At 37.8% G+C, this 20,764-nt stretch overlaps 1 protein-coding gene across 1 annotated transcript in view; it reads left to right on the forward strand.

Annotated features, from left to right (window-relative positions):
- GUCY1A2 (guanylate cyclase 1 soluble subunit alpha 2) overlaps nt 1-20,764 on the forward strand; it is a 311,211-nt gene that overhangs the window by 61,005 nt on the left and 229,442 nt on the right. The gene's annotated exons all lie outside the window — the stretch shown is intronic.

The raw sequence follows: 20,764 nt of genomic DNA on the forward strand, positions 1-20,764 counted from the left end.
ACATGCACTCATGTGTTAGCACCCTCCAGAAGTGTGAAATTATAGGTTTGTTTGTGAATGTTGTAAATGCTGTCAGGTGCTACTGTAACAGTTCATTCTGGATACACAGTATTTCACTGGTTTCTGTCACAAGTCTGATGCTCTTTGGCCAATGAAACACATACCGGGATGTGCAAAAAAGGGTTTACAGTTGTTTGGATGAAAAAAGACATGCAGGTTATGATTATTAAAATAGCTTTATTAACTCAAAAGACTGTCACAGTGGCTCGGTGGTGCTCACAACTACAAACCTACTGTTGCCCACCCCTGGACCCTAGGCCTTTTTCCAGGTATTTATTACTTAATTCAAAAGGAAAGCTAAAAAAATTTTCACATTTTTATCATTTTAATTAGTTTACCACAGTACAATTTTTATCCCACAAGTTAATCCTCTCTGTACAAGTTGGATAGAGGCATAGCTCCCAAGACTGGGTTGGAGCAGTTGAGGGAGGAGTGGGAATCACAATTTAGAGACTGTAAAAAGTGTAATAATTAAAGAGGCATTAGCAGTGATTAACAGCTCTGAGTAACCCCCCTGAGGATTTATCCTTGTGGAAATTGTGCTGTCCTGCTGCCACTATTATGGACTCCAGTTTGAATAGGGCTGGCCATCGACAGCGGAAGCCTGAATTTATTTATTTGCATAGTAAGTCCCTCCCCTACCCCCTTGGCTATCAGGTAAAAACAGGATAAAAAGTGCACGCAAAAGAAATGATGAGCTTCAAAGCCTGTGAGCCACTGCCATGTTTCACAATGTGGCAGATCGCATCTCAGAAGCAGGGGCCAGGTGTGGGCACAGGGCTGAAGCAAGTACTCCTGCAGCTCCTCTTTGTCATCAGCTCATGTCTGTGCTTTCTTTGAATCTGCACCACACTGCTGCTGGGCTGTTGGCTTAGTGTCTTCCACAGCAACTTGCCAGGGTCCTGGGAAGGAAGGTTGGGCAATGTGATGAGCTCCTAGTCACCTGACAGGTGGCCAGCTTCTGACAGCAAACATAGCACAGAGCTCTGATAAAGCTGCCTGATTATACATGTGCTGTCCTGAGCCTGTCCTTCCCCCTTTCTGTTGTTCTTTTTTTAAATTGAATTTATTGGGATGACAGTGGTTGATAAAATTATATAGGCTTCAGGCATACAATTCTATGATACATCATCTGTATATTGTATTGTGTGCCTACCACCCCAAGTCAAGTCTCTTCAAATCTCTTTCCATTGTCATTTATCCCGGCTTTACCCTTTTACACCTACCCCTCCCCTCTTTCCCTCTGGTAATCACCATAGTGTTGTCCTCGTGTATGAGTTTTTGTGTTTTATTTGTTTTTTTCTTTTGCTTAATCCCTTCACCTTTTCACCCAGCCTCTCATGCTCCTCCTCCCTGACACCTGTCAGTCTGTTCTCTATCGATGAGTCTGTCTCTATTTTATTTGTTAGTTTCTTTTGTTCATTAGATTTAACATATGAATGAAATCATTTGATATTTGCCTTTGACTGGCTTATTTCACTTAGCATAATGCTTTCCAGGTCTATCCATGCTATCACAAAAGGTAAGATTTCCTTTTTTATAGCCGAATAGTATTCCATTGTGTAAATATACCACGGCTTTTTTATCCAATCATTTACTGATGAGTACCTGGACTGTATCCAAATCTTGGCTGTTATAAATAACACTGCAATGAAAATGGGGGCTCATATATTCTTCTGAATTAGTATTTCAGTTTTTTTTTTTTTGCTGTATTCCCAGAAGTGGGACCGCTGGGTCAAAAGGCAGCTCCATTTTTAATTTTCTGAGGTAACTCCATAATGTTTTCCACAGTGACTGCACCAGTCTGTATTGCCACCAATAATGTACAAGGGTCCCCTTTCCTCTACATCCTCACCAACACTTGCTGTTTGTTGATTTATTGATAATAGCCATTCTGATGGGCATGAGGCGATATCTCATTGTGCTTTTAATTTATACTTCTCTGATGATTAGTGATGTTGCATACCTTTTCATGTGTCTCTGGGCCCTCTGTATGTCCTCTCTGGAGACATGTCTGTTCAGGCCCTTTGCCCATATTCCAGTTGGAATGTTTGGGGTTTTTTTGGTGTGTTAAATAAATTCTTTATAAATTTTGAATATTAACTCCTTACCAAATGTATTATTGGTGAATATGTTCTCCCATTCAATGGGTGTTCTTCTCATTTTTTTGATGTTTTCCTTTGCTGTGCAAAAACTGTTTAGTTTGATGTAGTCCTGTAGTCCCATTTGTTTGTTTTTTCTTTTGCTTCTCTTGCCTGAGACAATATATAAAAAATATTGCTTTATGTTCAAGATTTTACTGCATATGTTTTCTTCTAGAATTTTTGTAGTTTCAAGTCTAACATTTAATTAAGTCTTTAATCCATTTTGAGCTTATTCTTACATTTGGTGTAGGAAGGTGGTCTAGTTTCATTTTTTTTTTTGCATATATCTGTCCAATTTTCCCAACACTGTTTACTGAATAGGCTATCTTTACCCCATTGTATGTTTTTGTCTCCTTTGTCAAATGTTAATTGACCATAAAAGCCTGGGTGTATTTCTGGGCTTTCTATTCTGTTCCATTGCTGTATGTCTGTTTTTTAGGCCTGTATCATTTTGTTTTGATTACTATGGTGTTGTAGAATAGTTTGATATCAGGTAGTATGATTCCTCCTACTTCGTTCTTCTTTCTCAAGATTGCTGTTGCTATTCAGGGTCTTTTGTGGTTCCATATAAATTTTTGCAATATTCTAGTTCTGTGAAATGTGCTGTTAATATCTTGGTAGGACTTGCTTTGCATCTATAGATTGCCTTGGGTAGTGTGGACATTTTAATGATGTTAACTCTTCCTACCCATTAACAAGGTACGTGCTTCCATTTGTTTGTATCTTCTTCAATTTCTTTCTTCAATGTCTCATAATTGTCTGAGTACAGGTCTTTTACAACCTTGGTTAAATTGATTTCTAGGCATTTTATTTATTTTTAAATGCTATTGTAAATGGGTTTGTTGTCTTAGTTTTCCTTTCTGATAGTTTATTGGTATATAAAATTGCAACTAATTTCTAGATATTTATTCTGTATCCTGCTACTTTACTGAGTTCACTTACTAGTTCTAGCAGTTTTGTTGTGGAATCTTTTGGGTTCTCAAGTCTATCCATTTCTTAATTCTCAGCTTTGGCCGTTTATTGCAAAGGAACAGGAATTCATCAAATAATTAGCATCCACACCTATTAAAGTAGTCATTTAGCATAACTTTCTCATGAATGTATGAAAAGGTCTGCCAACAAATATTCAAAGATATGAAAAGCAGCAGTGGAAAAAGTACACATATACACACTATAGGAGTGCATTATTTGTTTGTTTATTAATTAATCTACTTATTATTATATCTGTCCATTCCAAAAACTCATTACAGACAAGGTACTATGCCAGGGATTAAAGCAACAATAATTGTGTTCATTTAGCTTCTCAAATGTTCTATGTTAGTTTATCTTTCAAGACCTTTGAATAATGTTCCTTTGGTCTGGAATGATTTTTTTTTTTTTTTTGGTCTCCTCTCTCTGCTCCTTCTTGGCTGCCTAGTTAACTTTCACTTATCCTTCAGATATGTCATTTTTCAAAAAAATTTTTCTTTGACACAGTAGATTACATTAGGCCCCTGTTAGATGCCCTCATCATCCTCCACCTTATCATAATGCCTATCATCATGTTTTCTTTTTTAATGTTTTAAAATATATTTTATTGATTATGCTATTACAATTGTTCCATTTTTCTTTCCCCTTTATTCCCTTGTTCTCTGTATCCACCCTCCCACCAGCATTCCCCCACCTTAGTTCATGTACATGGGTCATACATACAAGTTGTTTGGCTCCTCCATTTCCGGTACTATTCTTAACTTGCCCCATTTTGTACCTACCACTTATGCTTCTTATTCCCTGTACCTTATCCCCCATTCTCCCCTATCCCTGCTGATAACCTTCCATGTGATCTGTATTTCAGTGAATTTTTTTCTGTTCCAATTTTTTGCTTATTTCATTTTGTTTTTGTTTATTTTTTAGGTTTGATTGTTGATAGTTGTGAGTTTATTGTTATTTTGCTGTTCATAGTTTTGATCTTCTTTTTCTTAGATAAGTCCCTTTAATGTTTCATATAATAAGGGCTTGGTGATGATGAACTCCTTGAACTTGAACTTATATGGGAAGCACTTTATCTGCCCTTCCATTCTAAATGAAAGTTTTGCTGGATAGAGTAATCTTGGATGTAGGTCCTTGCCTTTCATGACTTTGTATACTTCTTTCCAGCTACTTCTTGCCTGCAAGGTTTCTTTTGAGAAGCCAGCTGATAGTCTTATGGGAACTCTTTTGTAGGTAACTGTGTTCTTTTCCCTTACTTTTAAGAGTTTCTCCTTATATTTAATCTTGGTTAATGTAATTATGATGTGTCTTGGTGTGTTCCTCCTTGGGTTCAACTTCTTTGGGACTCTCTGAGCTTCCTGGACTTTCTAGAATTCCGTTTCCTTTGCCATATCAGTCAAGTTCTCCTTCATTATTTTTTCAAATAAGTTTTAAATTTCTTGGTCTTCCTTTTTTTAAAAGATTTTATTTATTTATCTTTAGAGGGGAAGGGAAGGAGAGAAGGAGAGAAATATCAATGCGTGGTTGCCTCTCGTGAGTCCCCTGATGGGAACTGGCCTGCAACCCAGGCATGTCCCCTGACTGGGAATCAATCGAACCACGATTATGTGGTTCGAAGGCCCGAGCTCAATCCACTGAGCTACACCAGCCAGGGCTTCTTGGTCTTCCTTTTCTCCTTCTGGCACTCCTATGATTTGGCTGTTGGAACATTTAAAGTTGTCCTGGAGCTTCCTAAGCCTCTTGACATTTTTGTGAATTCTTGTTTCTTCATTCTGTTCTGGTTAAATGTTTATTTGTCCCTTCTGGTTCAAATCATTGATTTGAGTCCTAGTTTCCTTCAAATCACTGTTCGTTCCTTGTGCGTCTTCCTTTATTTCACTTTTTATAGCCTTCACTTCTTCCTCTATTTTGTGAGCACACTCAACCATTTTTTGTGAGCATCCTGTTAACCAGTGTTTTGAACTGTGCATCTGATAGGTTGGCTATCTCTTTGTCATTTTGTTTTATGTTTTGGGGAGCTTTGGTCTGTTCTTTCATTTGGGCCATGTTTTCTTGTCTTGGAGCACCTATTACATAGTAAAAGGTGGAGCCTTAGGTTTTTGCCAGGGTGGGGCAACCCATGTGGCTGTGTTATGACACTATATGTGGGGGAGAGGTCTGAGAGGGAACAATGCCAGTTGCTTAGCTCTCATCAGGCTTTCAGTCACTTCCTCCACTACCCACAAGCAATCTGGGCCCTTCTGGTGGTGATTCCTGTGAGAGTGGGCTTGTGTACATTCTAGGACCCTGTGGGTCTCTCCAATGAACTCTCCTGTGAGGCTGGGGGTTTCCCCTATTGCCTCAACTCCCACAGGATTTTTCGGTCAGAGGTTTTGAGGCTTTATTTCCCCACACTGGAACCCTGGGTTGTGTGGTCTTTCTCACTCCCCAGTTGTTCCTCCAGGTTTAGATGCACACAAATATGAGACTCTTTTGTCCACCAGCTGCCATCTTGCCCAGAGTCCTCTCTGCTCCAGCTGCCTGCCTCCACCCCTCCTACTGGTCTGGATGAATGTTTCTTCTTGAACTCCTTGGTTGTTGGACTCGTACACAGTTCAATTTTCTGGCAGTTTCACTTATTTCTGTTTTAAAATTTCTTGGTGTCCTTCTTTTGGTTGTGTGGGGAGACAAAGTGTATCTACCTATGTTTCTTTCTTTGCCAGAAGTCTTAAGTCCTCATGTGTTTTCTTGAACAGTTGTGGAATCATGTGTATAATTAGTAGACTATTCTATCTTTCACATTGCTCAATAAGAGTGAGACCCATGTCCACTGTGATCACTATAGTATCCCCAATGCTCAGCACTGAGACTGAGTATTGAGTAGTGAGAGTAGGTCTCCTCACTTTTTTAATAAGAAATGTATAAGTGGTGAACTTTTGTCTTCAAAGCAGTTAAGTCTGTTTGAGTGGGTGAACAGATCAGTAGCCATTGTATGATAAATGCTTGGATGGAAGTAATCACAAAAGTTCATTGAAAAATTACGAGCATCTAGTCTCAGTCTTGGAATATTAAGAAATGATTTACAAGATGAGCCTAAGCAGATAACTAACTAAGTGCAGTAGGTGGGAGAACAGAATTCTGTTAAAAAACAAAACCAAACAGAAAACTAGCATGTACGGAAGCCTATGAGTGAGAAAGAGAGTGTTGAGCTTGTTTAAGAAATTTCAAGTGGTTCCTTATGGCTTGTGCAACGATGTGAAGTGGGGAAATTGGGAGATGTGAGGATGGGCCCGTAGGTAAAGACTGTATCAAGCTCTGCTGAATTTGGACTTTTTTTCTGAAGGCAATGGATACTCACTGGAGGGTGTTAGTAGAGAATTGATAATGTAAGACTTAGGAGTTTGAATGGGTACACAGAGAATGGATTGTAGAGAGATTGGAAAGCAGAAAAATTAGTTAGGATGCTGTTGAAATAATTCTAGACTATTGATAATAATGACTTAAAACAATGTAATGGTATTTGGGATAGAGAGACTAGCACAATGTCACAGGAGTGTCTCTCTCTCTCTGTCACACACACATTTTTACCAAAATGAAATTTTATTCTGTATATTATTCTGACAGTTTTAGCCAAGCTTTATTATCATACAATATCCAATATATCTTTACTATTTTTTGTGATATGTTAAAATTCATACACACAAATTTACTTATTCTCTATTAATACTCAATAATCTTTGTTTGTTCTTATGGACATAAAATGTTTAATTATAGTACATTATAACTATTGTAATATCTTGTTCCTCTCCAGTAATCTTCCTAATTAAACATTTTGGGGCTATTTTAGACATTTATTCTTCTATATGAATTTAAAATCACTTATTGATGAGACCTGAGACTATTGTTGGCAATGCATTAAACTTATTTATTAATTTTGATAGAATCGATATTTTTGTAATGTAAGGTTTTTGCTTCCAATACTGTGGAATATTTTAAAAAATTGTTTAGATATTGTTTTCTGTATTAAGATTTAATAGTTTTCTTAATATAAGTTCTATGTCATTCTTATTAAATGTATTTTTTCCCCAATTTTTTTATTTAATTATTTTTNATTATTCTGACAGTTTTAGCCAAGCTTTATTATCATACAATATCCAATATGTCTTTACTATTTTTTGTGATATGTTAAAATTCATACACACAAATTTACTTATTCTCTATTAATACTCAATAATCTTTGTTTGCTCTTATGGACATAAAATGTTTAATTATAGTGCATTATAACTATTGTAATATCTTGTTCCTCTCCAGTAATCTTCCTAATTAAACATTTTGGGGCTATTTTAAACATTTATTCTTCTATATGAATTTAAAATCACTTATTGATGAGACCTGAGATTATTGTTGGCAATGCATTAAACTTATTTATTAATTTTGATAGAATCGATATTTTTGTAATGTAAGGTTTTTGCTTCCAATACTGTGGAATATTTTAAAAAATTGTTTAGATATTGTTTTCTGTATTAAGATTTAATAGTTTTCTTAATATAAGTTCTATGTCATTCTTATTAAATGTATTTTTTCCCCAATTTTTTTATTTAATTATTTTTCAAGTACAGTTTTCTGTCTATTACTCCCACCCCATCCCACCCCCCATCCTCCCCCCTCCCTCCCATTTCCACCCTTCTCAGTTGTTGTCCATGTATCCTTTATATAGGTTCCTCTAAATCCCTCCCTTATTTCCCCTGAAATTCCCTCCCCTCTCCCCTCTGGTCACTGTCAGCCTGTTCTCTATTTCAGTGTCTTTGGTTATATTTTGCTTGCTTGTTTGCTTTGTTGTTTAGCTTCCTGTTAGAGGTGAGATCATATGGTATTTGTCCTTCAACACCTGGCTTATTTCACTCAGCATAATGCTTTCCAGTTCCATCCATGTTGTTGCAAAAGGTAGGAGCTCCTTCTTTCTTTCTGCAGCATAAAATTCCATTGTGTATATGTACCATAGTTTTTTGATCCATTCATTTACTGACGGGCACCTAGGTTGCTTCCAACTCTTGGCTATTGTAAATTGTGCTGCTATGAACATTGGGGTGCATAGGTTCTTTGGGATTGGTGTTTTAGGGTTCTTAGGATACAATCCCAGCAGTGGAATTGCTGGGTCAAAAGGCAAGTCCAATTTTAGTTTTCTGAGAAAATTCCATACTGTTTTCCATAATGGTTGTACCAGTCTACAATCCCACCAACAGTGGACCAGAGTCCCCTTTCCTCCACACCCTCTCCAACATTTGTTGTTTATTGCTTTGTTTATGATAGCCATTCTCACCGGTGTAAAGTGGTATCTCATTGTAGTTTTAATTTGCATCTCTCTGATAGCTAGTGATATTGAGCATCTTTTCATGTGTCTCTGGATCCTCTGTATGTCCTCCTTGCAGAAGTGTCTGTTCAAGTCCTTTCCCCATTTTTTAATTGGGTTAGTTGTCTTCTTAGAGTGAAGTCGTGTGAGTTCTTTGTATATTTTGGAGATTAAACCTTTGTCTGAGGTATCATTGGCAAATATGTTTTCCCATACAGTTGGTTGTCTTTTTATTTTAATGCTGTTTTCTTTAGCTGCGCAGAAGCTTTTTATTTTGATGAGATCCCATTTGTTTATTCTTTCCTTTATAGTCCTTGCTCTAGGGGACATATCAGTAAAAATGTTGCTGCGTGAAATATCTGAGATTTTCCTGCCAATGTTCTCCTCTAGGACTTTAATGGTGTCATGGCTTATATTTAAGTCTTTTATCCACCTTGAATTTATTTTGGTGTATGATGTAAGTTGGTGCTCGAGTTTCATTTTTTTGCATGTAGCTGTCCAGTTCTCCCAACACCATTTGTTGAAGAGGCTATCTTTACCCCATTTTATGATACTGCCCCCTTTGTCGAATATTAATTGACTGTAGAGATTTGGGTTTATTTCTGGGTTCTCTATTCTGTTCCATTGGTCTATGTGCCTGTTTTTATGCCAGTACCAGGCTGTTTTGATTACAGTGGCCTTGTAATACAGTTTGATATCAGGTATTGTGATCCCTCCTACTTTGTTCTTCTTTCTTAACATTGCAGCTGCTATTCGGGGTCTTTTATGGTTCCATATAAATTTTTGAAGTGTTTGTTCTATGTCTGTGAAATATGCCATTGGTACTTTAATAGGTATTGCATTGAATCTGTAAATTGCTTTGGGTAGTATGGACATTTTGATGATGTTAATTCTTCCAATCCATGAACACGGTATACGTCTCCATTTGTTTGTGTCTTCCTTGATTTCTGTCTTCAGTGTTGTGTAATTTTCTGCATACAGGTCTTTAACCTCCTTGGTTAGATTTATTCCCAGATATTTTATTTTTCTTTTTGCTATATCGAATGGGATTTTTTTCTTGATTTCTGCTTCTGCTGATTCATTGTTAGTATACAGAAATGCCTTTGATTTCTGGATATTGACTTTGTATCCCGCTGTTTTGCCAAATTCATTTATTAGTTCCAGCAGTTTTTTGGTAGAGTCTATAGGATTTTCCATGTACACTATCATGTCATCTGCAAACAGTGACAGTTTTGTTTCCTCCTTTCCGATTTGGATGCCTTTTATTTCCTTTTCTTGTCTGATTGCTGTGGCTAGAACTTCCAATACTATATTAAATAGAAGTGGTGAAAGTGGACAACCTTGTCTTGTTCCTGATCTTAGTGGAAAAGCTTTCAGTTTTTGCCCATTCAGTATGATGTTGGCTGTAGGTCTTTCATATATGGCCTTTATTATATTGAGGAATGCTCCCTCTATTCCCACTTTGCTGAGTACCTTTATCATAAATGGGTGTTGTACCTTATCAAAAGCTTTTTCCGCGTCTATTGATATGACCATGTGGTTTTTGTCCTTGCTTTTGTTTATGTGGTGTATTACATTTACTGATTTGCGGATATTGAACCATCCTTGCATCCCTGGGATGAATCCCACTTGGTCATGGTGTATGATCTTTTTGATGTATTGTTGGATGCGATTTGCCAATATTTTGTTGAGGATTTTAGCATCTATGTTCATCAGTGATATTGGCCTAAAGTTTTCTTTCTTTGTTGTGTCTCTATCTGGTTTTGGAATTAGGATAATGCTCGCTTCATAAAAAGAGTTTGGGAGTTTCCCATCATTTTGGATTTTTTGGAATAGTCTGTGAAGAATAGGGGTTAGCTCTTCCTTAAACGCTTTGTAGAATTCTCCTGTGAAACCATCTGGTCCGGGGCTTTTGTGTGATGGGAGTTTTTTGATTACTGCTTCAATTTCATTTGCTGTTATTGGTCTGTTCAGGCTTTCTACTTCTTCTTCATTGAGTTTTGGAAGATTATATTTTTCTAGAAATTTGTCCATTTCACCTAGGTTTTCAAATTTCTTGGCATACAGTTCTTCATAGTAATTCCTTACAATCCCTTCTATTTCTGTGGTATCAGTTGTAATCTCTCCTCTTTCATTTCTGATTGTGTTTATTTGTGTCCTCTCTCTTCTTTTCTTAATGAGCCTACTTAAAGGCTTGTCTATTTTGTTTATCTTTTCAAAAAACCAACTCTTGGATTCATTGATCCTTATAATTGTGCTTTTGGTCTCTATGTCATTTAATTCTGCTCTGATCTTGGTTATTTCCTTCCTTGTACTTGCTCTGGGCTGTCTTTGTTGTTGTTCTTCGAGTTCTTGCAGGCGTCGGGTTAGGTTGTTTGTTTGAAATGTTTCTATTTTCTTTAGGTAAGCCTGTATTGCTATGAACTTCCCTCTCAGGACTGCCTTGGCCGTGTCCCATAAGTTTTGGGTTGTTGTGAGTTCATTTTCATTTGTTTCCAGAAACTTTTTGATTTCTTCCCTAATTTCAATCTTGACCCATTCGTTGTTTAATAGCATACCATTCAGTCTCCATGATTTTGGATGTTTGGGGTTTTTTCCTGTGGGGTTGGTTTCTAATTTCAGTCCCTTGTGGTCAGAGAAAATGCTTGGTATGATTTCAATTTTCTTGAATTTGTTGAGGTTCATTTTGTGTCCTACCATGTGGTCTATCTTTGAAAATGTTCCATGTGCATTTGAAAAGAATGTGTATTTAGCTTCTTTGGGATGAAGCGCTCTATATATATCAGTCAAGTCCATTTCTTCTAGAGTTTCATTTAATGCTGCTATATCTTTGTTGATATTTTGTTTGGAAGATCTGTCCATTTTTGACAGTGGGGTGTTAAAATCCCCTACTATAATTGTGTTGCTGTCAATATCTTTCTTGAAGTCTTCTAGGATTTTTCTTATATATTTGGGTGCTCCTATGTTGGGTGCATATATATTTATGATGTTAATGTCTTCGTGCTGGATTCTTCCCTTGAGCAATATGAAGTGACCTTCTGGGTCTCTCTTTATGGCCCTTTTTTTGAAGTCTATTTTGTCTGATATTAGAATTGCTACCCCGGCTTTTTTTTCTTGTCCATTTGCTTGGAAAATTTGTTTCCAGCCTTTCACTTTTAGTCTGTGATGGTCTTTTGTCCTGAGGTGGGTCTCCTGTAGGCAGCATATGTGTGGGTCATGCTTTCTTATCCATTCAGCTATTCTATGTCTTTTGATTGGAGCATTTAATCCATTTACATTCAAGGTTATTATTGATAGGGACTTATTCATTGCCATTTTTGTACCACAGTTCCTCTCTGTCTCTCTCTTTTCCTTCCTTTCCTTAAAGCAGCCCTTTTAGTATTTCTTGTAGAGCTGGTTTGGTGGAGGCATATTCTTTTAGACTTCTTTTGTCTTGGAAGCTCTTTATTTGGCCTTCTATCTTGATTGAGAGCCTTGCTGGGTAAAGTAGCCTTGGTTGTAGGCCTCTGGTTCTCATTACTTGAAATATTTCTTGCCATTCTCTTCTTGCTTGGAGTGTTTCCATTGAGAAGTCAGTAGCTAACCTTATTGGGGCTCCCTTGTATGTTACTTCCTTTTTCTCCCTTGCTGCCTTTAGGATTCTCTCTTTGTCTTGAAATTTTGCCATTTTAATGATGATGTGTCTTGAAGTGGGCCTCTTTGGGTTCCTCTTGAATGGGACTCTCTGTGATTCCTGGATTCGTGTAACTTTTTCTCTCATCAAATTAGGAAAATTTTCCATCATTACTCTTTCAAATAGGTTTTCTATCCCTTGTTCTTCTTCTTCTCCTTCTGGTATTCCTATTATTCGGATATTATTACGTTTCATATTATCTTGCATTTCTCTTAGTCCATCTTCATTCTTTTTGAGCCTCTTTTCCCTTTCTTGCTCTTTCTGGGAGATTCTTTCTACTGTGTCCTCCAACTCACTGATCCGATCTTCTGCCTCATCGATCCTGCTTTTCATTCCTTCTACTGTGTTCTTCAGTTCCGAAATTGTATTCTTCATTTCCTCTTGTCCTTTGGTGATAGTTTCTATTTCCTTTTTCATGTTGATATAGTTTGCGGAGAGCTCATGGTAGCTCCCCTCTAGTTTCTGGTAGCTCATTGTGAGCTCTTTGAATTTCCTGATAACTAGTGCTTTGAATTCAATATCTGATAGCTGACTTGCCTCTCTTTCATCTAACATTATTTCTGAGACTTCCACCTTTTCTTTCATTTGGGCATTGTTTCTTTGTCTTCCCATTGCTTATGAGACTCTTCTTGTTAGCTTCAGCTTCTTAAATTGATCTGTTCTGACTCCCTAGGTTTATGGTGTGAACTTCTGTGGTAGAATTCCTGTGAAATTCAGTGGTACAGTCTCCTGCAGGTATCTTGATGTTCTCTGCTTCCACCTACTCCTTTCTTTGTGTGTGTGTGATCAGCTGGAGGGGGAGGCAAAATGGTTTATGACAGCAGGAGAGTACTTTATGATATTTACAGTCACAGCTGGCAGAGAAGAGATAGAAGATCTTTAGGCTCTATATAGTGTTAACTGTAATCTTCAACCCAATTTGCCACCTCTAGGAAAGGATAGACCAAAGATAAGCCTCTTGTTGGGGAGGGAAGGCTTGTGAGTTGTATCTAGAAAGCAGTGAGGTTGCGGGTGGTCAGATTTTGAGGTAAGGTGAGAGTAAAGAATAGTAAATAGACGTAGCGTGTGAGCAAGTAGAGTTAATCACTACAGTAATAGAATTCAGGAACCTGTAAAGTGGGCTAAGACTGGAGAGATGTGTTGTGAAGTATTTACAGTGCTATAGAAAGCAACAAACAAACAAACAAACACACAAAAAAAGGGCAAGAGAAGTGAGGAAAAAGCAATAAGTTTGGGGTGAAATGAAGAGGGACTAAAACAGGAAAAAAGAAAGGAGAGGAACAGAGTACTGAAAGATACAGCAACAATAAAATTAAAAAATATATACGATTACTGAAAAAAGTTTAAAAATAAAAGTAAAAAACAAAAACAAAAAAAAAAAAAAAAACCCAACAACAAAAACTCCTTCCTTGTTGGTTTCAAACTGTCCAATCCGGTTTTTCTGGTTTCGGTGGGACCCCTCTGTGGACTGGGTTGTAGGCCCAGGCGCACACCCGCCCACCAGCCAGGCTACCAGACTGGGGTGCAGGCGCCCGCCCACCTGACAGGCTGCCTTGGTCCCACGGGATCTGGTACTGTCCTGTGGCTGGGTGAGAAGCAAGTCAAGCTGCCTTCACAGAACACCTCAGTCCACTTTCCAGTAAAAACTTCTCCAGAAAGCGTGCCTCTCAGCCCAGCCCAATCCCCAACCTGACTGGTTAGGACAATGCTCCTCTCAAATTTCCTGGGCTGGCAGGCTGGTGGGCTGGCGACCACAGAGATCGCAACTGAACACGGCCCCCTGTCCTTGCCACCCTCCCTGCACACCTAGGCAGACAGGTCTCTGCCACCCAGCCCCGTCTAGATGGTGAGGGAGGGAGCCAGCTCTTCCAGGGACCCCACAGCCGGCCCAATCCTCCACTGGGTGCTGGGCTCCCTATGAGTCCTCTGTGGCACTGGCCACAGACGGAAGCCTCTACACCCCTAACACAGCAGCAGTGGTGGCTCTGAGGCATTTTGGGCTGGCCCAGGGCAGCTGGTCCTGCCACTGCCGCTTTTGTCTTTACTCACAGTTGCTGGGCTCCCGCAGAGTTCTCTGTGGCAGACGCCCCGCTGCTGGCCGTAGACAGAAGCCTCTGGGCCCTGGAAGCTGCGGAAGCAGCAGCTCCGAGGTCTTTACGCGCCGGCCAATGGCTGCTGGTCCCGCCGCTGCTGCTTTTGACTTTACTCTGGGGTGCCTGGCTCCCGAGGACAGCCGGCCCTGCCGCTGCCGCTTTTGTCTTTACTCACAGGTGCTGGGGTCCCCATGAGTCCTCTGTGTCAGATGCCCCTGTCGCTGGGCGCAGGGGGAAGCCTCTGGGCCCCGACCGCTGAGGCAGCCAAGGCTCCAAGGTCTTTATGCGCCGGCCAATGGCTGCCGTCCTGCCGCCACGGCCACCGCCACCGCTGCCGCTGCCCTTGACTTTTCTCAGGGTTGCTGGGCTCCCGATGAGTTCTCCGTGGCAGAGGCCCTTGTCACTGGGCACAGACAGAAGGAAGCCTCTGGGCTCCAACTGCTGAGGCAGCCGCGTCTCCGAGGTCTTTACGCGCCGGCTAATGGCTGCCGCCGGTCTGGCCGCCTCCGTCCTTACTCATGTCCCTGAGACCCCAAGGACCTCCAATGGTCTGGTTCGTCACTATCTCTGGTCTCTTATTTTCATAAATGCTGGGGAATTGTTGGTTGGGGAATTGATTGCGCTGTTCTTCTGTAAATCTGCCAGGATTTTCCCCCAAGTGTAGGAGAACTGCAGTCGCTCCGTCCTACTCCGCTGCCATTTTCCCTTATTAAATGTATTCATAAGATTTTATCATAGGAATTTTATAGTTTTTATTCCTACAGGGAATAGACTTTTTCCTTATTTCTATTTCTTGATCCTTATTGCTAATAAAAAGGAAAGCTATTGATTTTTCTATATTTATTTTCATATTGGACTATTTACTATATTTTCTTATTAATTCTAGTAGCTTTTTTTCTATAAAGTATATATTGTAACTGTTTTGCCCACAAAAAAGCAAAGCAACAAATCTGTATCATGAATATTTTGTTCACACATGCAAAAAACAAAGCAAGAGACTTCCGGCCAAGATGAAGGCATAGGTAAACACACTGTGCCTCCTGGCACAACCAAAATAAGGACAACAACAATTTAAAAACAAAAAACAACCAGTACCAACAGAAAATTGAACTGCATGCAAGTCCAACAACCAAGGAGTTCAAGAAGAAACACTCAGACCAGTAGGAGGGGTTGAGTTAGGCAGCGGAAGTGGAGAGGGCTCATGGCAAAGTGGTGGCCGGCAGACTCTAGGTGCACAAAGCGGTGGCTGACCCTCAGCACACAAGGCAGCTGGTGGACCTGATGGCCCCACATTTGCATGCGGATAAGCCAGGTGAAACTGGGGAGCAAGACAAACCTCACAACCCAGGGTCTCAGTGTGGGGAAATAAAGCCTCAAAACACTGATTGAAAATACCTGTGGGGGCTGAGGTGCCAGGAGTGACTGCCAGCCTCACAGGAGAGTTTGTTGGAGAGACCCAGAGGGTCCTGGAACATACACGAGCCATCCACACAGAAATCAGCACCAGAACGGCCCAATTTGCTTGTGGGAAATGGGGGAAGTGACTGAAATCCAGCAGAGAGTGGAGCCAGAACCATTGTTTTCTCTCTGATCCCCATCCCCACATACAGTGTCAGAAACCAGTGACCAGGTTGCCCCACCTGGGTGAATACCTAAGGCTCCGCCCATCACTACCTAACAGGCGATTCAAGAGAAAAAAAAATGGCCTGAATGAAAGAACAGATCAAAGCTCCAGAAAAAATACAACTAAGTGACCAAGACATAGCCAACCAATCAGATATACAGTCCAAAGCACTGGTAATCAGGGTGCTCACAGAATTGATTGAATTTGGTCACAAATTAGATGAAAAAATGAAGGCTATGCTAAGTGAAATTAAAGAAAATGTACAGGGAACCAATAGTGATGGGAAGGAAACTGGGACTCAAATCAATGGAGTGGATCAGAAGGAAGAAAGAAACATCCAACCAGAAAAGACTGAAGAAACAAGAATTCAAAAAAATGAGGAGAGGCTTAGGCACCTCCAGGACATCTTTAAACGTTCCAACATCCGAATTATAGGGGTACCAGAAGGGGAAAAGAAACAGCCACCAGTGGAAAACTTATTTGAACAAATAATAAAGGAGAACTTCCCCAATCTGGCAAAGGAAATAGACTTCCAGGAAATCCAGGAAGCTCAGAGAGTGCCAAAGAAGTTGGACCCAAGAAGGAACACACCAAGGCACATCATAATTACATTAGCCAAGACTAAAATGAAGGAGAGAATCCTAGAAGCAGCAAGAGATAAGGGGATAGTCACCTACAAAGGAGTTCCCATCAGACTGTCAGCAGATTTCTCAAAAGAGACCTTACAGCCAAGAAGGGGGTAGAAAGAATTATTCCAAGTCAAGAAAGGCAATGACCTACATCCAAGATTGCTCTATCCAGCAAAGCTTTCATTTAGAATGGAAGGGCAGATAAAGTGCTTCTCAGATAAGGTCAGATTCCATCACCAAGCCCTTATTATATGAAATGTTGAAGGGACTTATCTAAAAAAAGAAGATAAAAAATATGAACAGTGAAAGGACAACAAACTCACAGTTATTAACAACCACACCTAAAACAAAAGCAAACCAAGAGGACAGCTAGATCAGGAGCTGAACCATAGAAATGAAGAACACATGGAGGGTTAGCAACAGGGGAGTGGGAGGAGGAGAAGCGGGGAAAAGGTACAGAGAATAAGTAGCATAGATGGTAGGTAGAAAATAGAGAAAGGGAGGTTGAAAATAATATGGGAAATGTAGAATCCAAAGAACTTATAAGTATGACACATGGACATGAACTAAGGGGAGGAATGCGGGTGGGAGAGGGTGTGCTGGTTGGAGGGGAATGAAGGGGGGGGGAATGAGACAACTGTAATAGCATAATCAATAAAATATATTATGAAAATAAAACTGTTACACAATAAAAAAAAGCAAGAAAGAACTTTGAAATTAAAAGACTTTCTAGGTTTTCTAAGTGTATAGTATTTTATTGTCATATCTTACAGCACTTGCTATGTAACCTTTAAGATAATATTGAATAACTATGTCAATAGTAAGCTTGTTTGTCTAACTTATAATTTTTATTGAAATGTTTTTAGTATTTTACTACTTAGAATAAGCCTTGCTTCTGATTTTTGGAAATCTGTATTTATTATATTCGAGCAGCTTCTTTATATTACTATTTTACTCAAAATTTTTAATAAAACAGGTGAATTTCAGACTTTTGCAACTTCACTGAAACAATCTAGTTGTTTTCTTATTTAATTTAATAAATTTCATAATTTATACTGAGATTTTTTTTACTATAGAATACTTTGAATTTCTAAAATAAACACCATTTATTCATGATATTTTAAAAATACTTTAGCAAATATTCATAAGAGATTGTTCTTATTATACTACACCAAATTACAGCATTAAAACATATGAGCTTAATAAAAATGATAAAGTGGTTTTATTTTTTTCTATGGTTTGAAAATATTTAAGTGACTTTGGAATTATCTAATTTCTTCAAAGAGTAGCCTGAACTCAAGGTTCCCATATAGTATTGGGTGAATTTTTGTCAATTTTATTTGCCAGAAAATTATCCATTTACACATTTGTTGGCAAAACATTGCTTGATTCTTTTTTTATTCCTCTATTTCTTAATATGTACCTGTGTTCTTTTTATTTCTAATTTAGTATATTTTTTCTCTTAATTTCTGCTTTTATGAATTCATTTTTAAAAACTCAACATAATTTTCTTAATTGGAAACTTTTTACTTACTTATTTTTTGTTCTGAAAATAGGACATGTAGTTTTATTTGAGTACAGTCTTTATTATGCCTCATAGGATTTTGAAAGAACTAGTCCTCTTTTCATTGATTCCTAGAAGTTATAATTTCAATTTTGATTTTCTCTTTAATCCAAAAGAGTGGATTGCTTAACTTCCAAATAAATAAGATTTTTGGTCACTGTTTTGTTCTTTATATGTTTATTATTATTACTATTTGTATTACTATTAAAATATGATCTTCAAAATCTTTAGTTTAGAAATATGGGAATTTTGTGATTAAGTGAGCAATTTTTGTTTCTTCATATTTGTATAAATACACATACATAGGTATATACATATACACACACACACACATATATATGTTTGGAATAATGGATTTTATTATTAAATTTTATTTAACTTTTATTTTTTCTTTGATTTTACTTTTTAGTTATTTTTTAATTGTTAATATTTATTCAATTCATCTATGGCTTTGGTTTTTTTAATTTTTAATCTTTTTGGTTCTGATAAGGGCACATTAATTTTCTGCTAAAATTTCATTTTCCTTAAGTTTTTTCTTTATTGATTGTTGTATATACTTTTTTGAAGATTTTATTTATTTGTTTTTAGAGAGAGGGGAAGGGAGGGAGAAAGAGAGAGGGAGAGAAACATCGATGTGAGAGAGAGGAACATCAATCAGTTGCCTCTTGTAAGCACCACAGCCAGGGACTAAACTCACAACCCAGACATGTGCTTTGACTGGGAATGGAACAGGGGACCTTTTACTTTGCAAAATGATGCCCAACTGAGCTACACTGATCAGGGCTTATTGTGTATACTTTTATTTACTTTCTCTATGATTTTGCTTTTTTGTCTGTTAGATGCATCTGATACTGCCAGAGGTGTATTAAAGTTTCTCACTATAGTTGTGTAGAATTCTTTCACTTTTAATTTGTAATATATATAACAAGTTAATTGAAACATAATTCACATACCAAATAGTTCATCTATTTAAAGTATAAACTTCAGTGGGTTTTTAGAATTTTATGAAGTCATGCAACCATTAATTACTACAATCAGTTTTAGAACATTTTATCACTCCATAACAATACCCCATACTCATTAGCAATCAATTTTTAATTGTTTTTTGCTTTATGTGTTTAGCTGCAGTGTTGCTTGGCTTATGCAGGTTTAAATGTCTCCTAGACTTGTTTTGTAAATTGTGATTTTGTTTTATGTCCATTTATATTGATTAGCATTTTTAACCTCAATTCTACCTTGTTTAATATTAACGTTGCTTTTTCCTCTTGCCTTTTCCTTTTTGCAGTTCTTTGAAATTATTTTCCTCCTTTTATGTTCAACCTTTTAAAAAATCATCTTTTATTAAGTGTAATTCTTACAGATGGGGTAAAAATTTCTGCCATTTGAGGGGAGAACTTATTAGTTTACATTTAGTGAAATCCATACTTGACTAATTTATTTCTTTCATCATGATTTATGATATTTATTTTACATTCTTCTTCTTCACCTTATTTTTTCTGTTTTGGTAATGTTGAAATTTCATCTGTATGAATTTCATTTTGAAATTATGTATGTATTATAAATTGAATATGCATGTATTTATATTTTGCCTTCATAGTTAAATGCTCTGTTCTACTTTCCCATTTCATTACTGGCTATTTGCCTGTACTCAACTTAGATCTGTTTTTCTATTATTATTTTAAAGCCAAATATCACTTATTTCCCTACTAAGAATGTAGTTTTTCCCTACTGACTCAGCTCCCTTTTAGAAGAGAACTTTAAAATGCCGATACTTTTCTGCTTCCCCCTCCTCCCATTTCTCCTCAGCTTCCTAACTTCTGGGTCTTGCTGAGATTGCTTAGTTCCAGACTATGAATCAAATTTACCTCACAGTTGTCAGTAGTTTCCCTTTTCCCATATTTCAGTAATCCTTATTTACATCTATATTACAATTTTGCAGATAACGTTTCACAGTTATATGTCTGTATCTCCATTAGAATATGTGTGTTTGTGTGTATAGCAAGGTTCCTTGCTTCTCGGTTATAAGGTGTTCCATTGAGTGGTGTGGTTTCTTTGAATCTTTGTAGATATCTTGACTGGGGAACACATTCTTAGATATAAATTCTCTCGGTAGTACATGTCTATTAGTCCCCCATCATCTAGCTTCCAGTGTTGCAGATGTGAAAAACAATTCTTTTAAAAAGTTTTTTAGTTACTTGTTTTTTCTTTCAACTTAAAAGATTTTCTTCTTTAAGCCTAATTTTTATCTCTGTATTTCAGGAATTTAATCAGATGCACCTGTGTGTGTGTGTGTGTGTGTTTGTGTGTGTGTGTGTGTGTGTTCTTCCTGATCCTGGCTGGAACATGTGCCTTTTCCACCAGCAGAGTTAGGATTTTCTACAGTACAGGAGAAATTCTCTCCATTTGTTTACCTATAGTTCTTTCTCCAGTGGTTCCTTTTCCTCATTCTAGATTATACTGTTTTTAGAGATTGTAGTTTTTCATGAATTGTCCTGCTAAATCTGTGTCATCAACAGAAAGATCATAGACAAATATCTGCAATACAAGGGAATAGCTGCTGTTTTATAAGAAAGGCACAAGGTGTGCTTTGCTCTTTGAAAGGAGGGAGTAACCATGTGTTGGGTTGTACTTTACTGATGCTTTATCTTTTAGATGTAGTATTTTTTTGGAGAAATGTAT

This window comes from Sturnira hondurensis, unplaced genomic scaffold (assembly GCF_014824575.4).
Source record: "Sturnira hondurensis isolate 20B ecotype Veracruz unplaced genomic scaffold, ASM1482457v3 Scaffold0006213, whole genome shotgun sequence".
NCBI lineage: Eukaryota > Metazoa > Chordata > Mammalia > Chiroptera > Phyllostomidae > Sturnira > Sturnira hondurensis.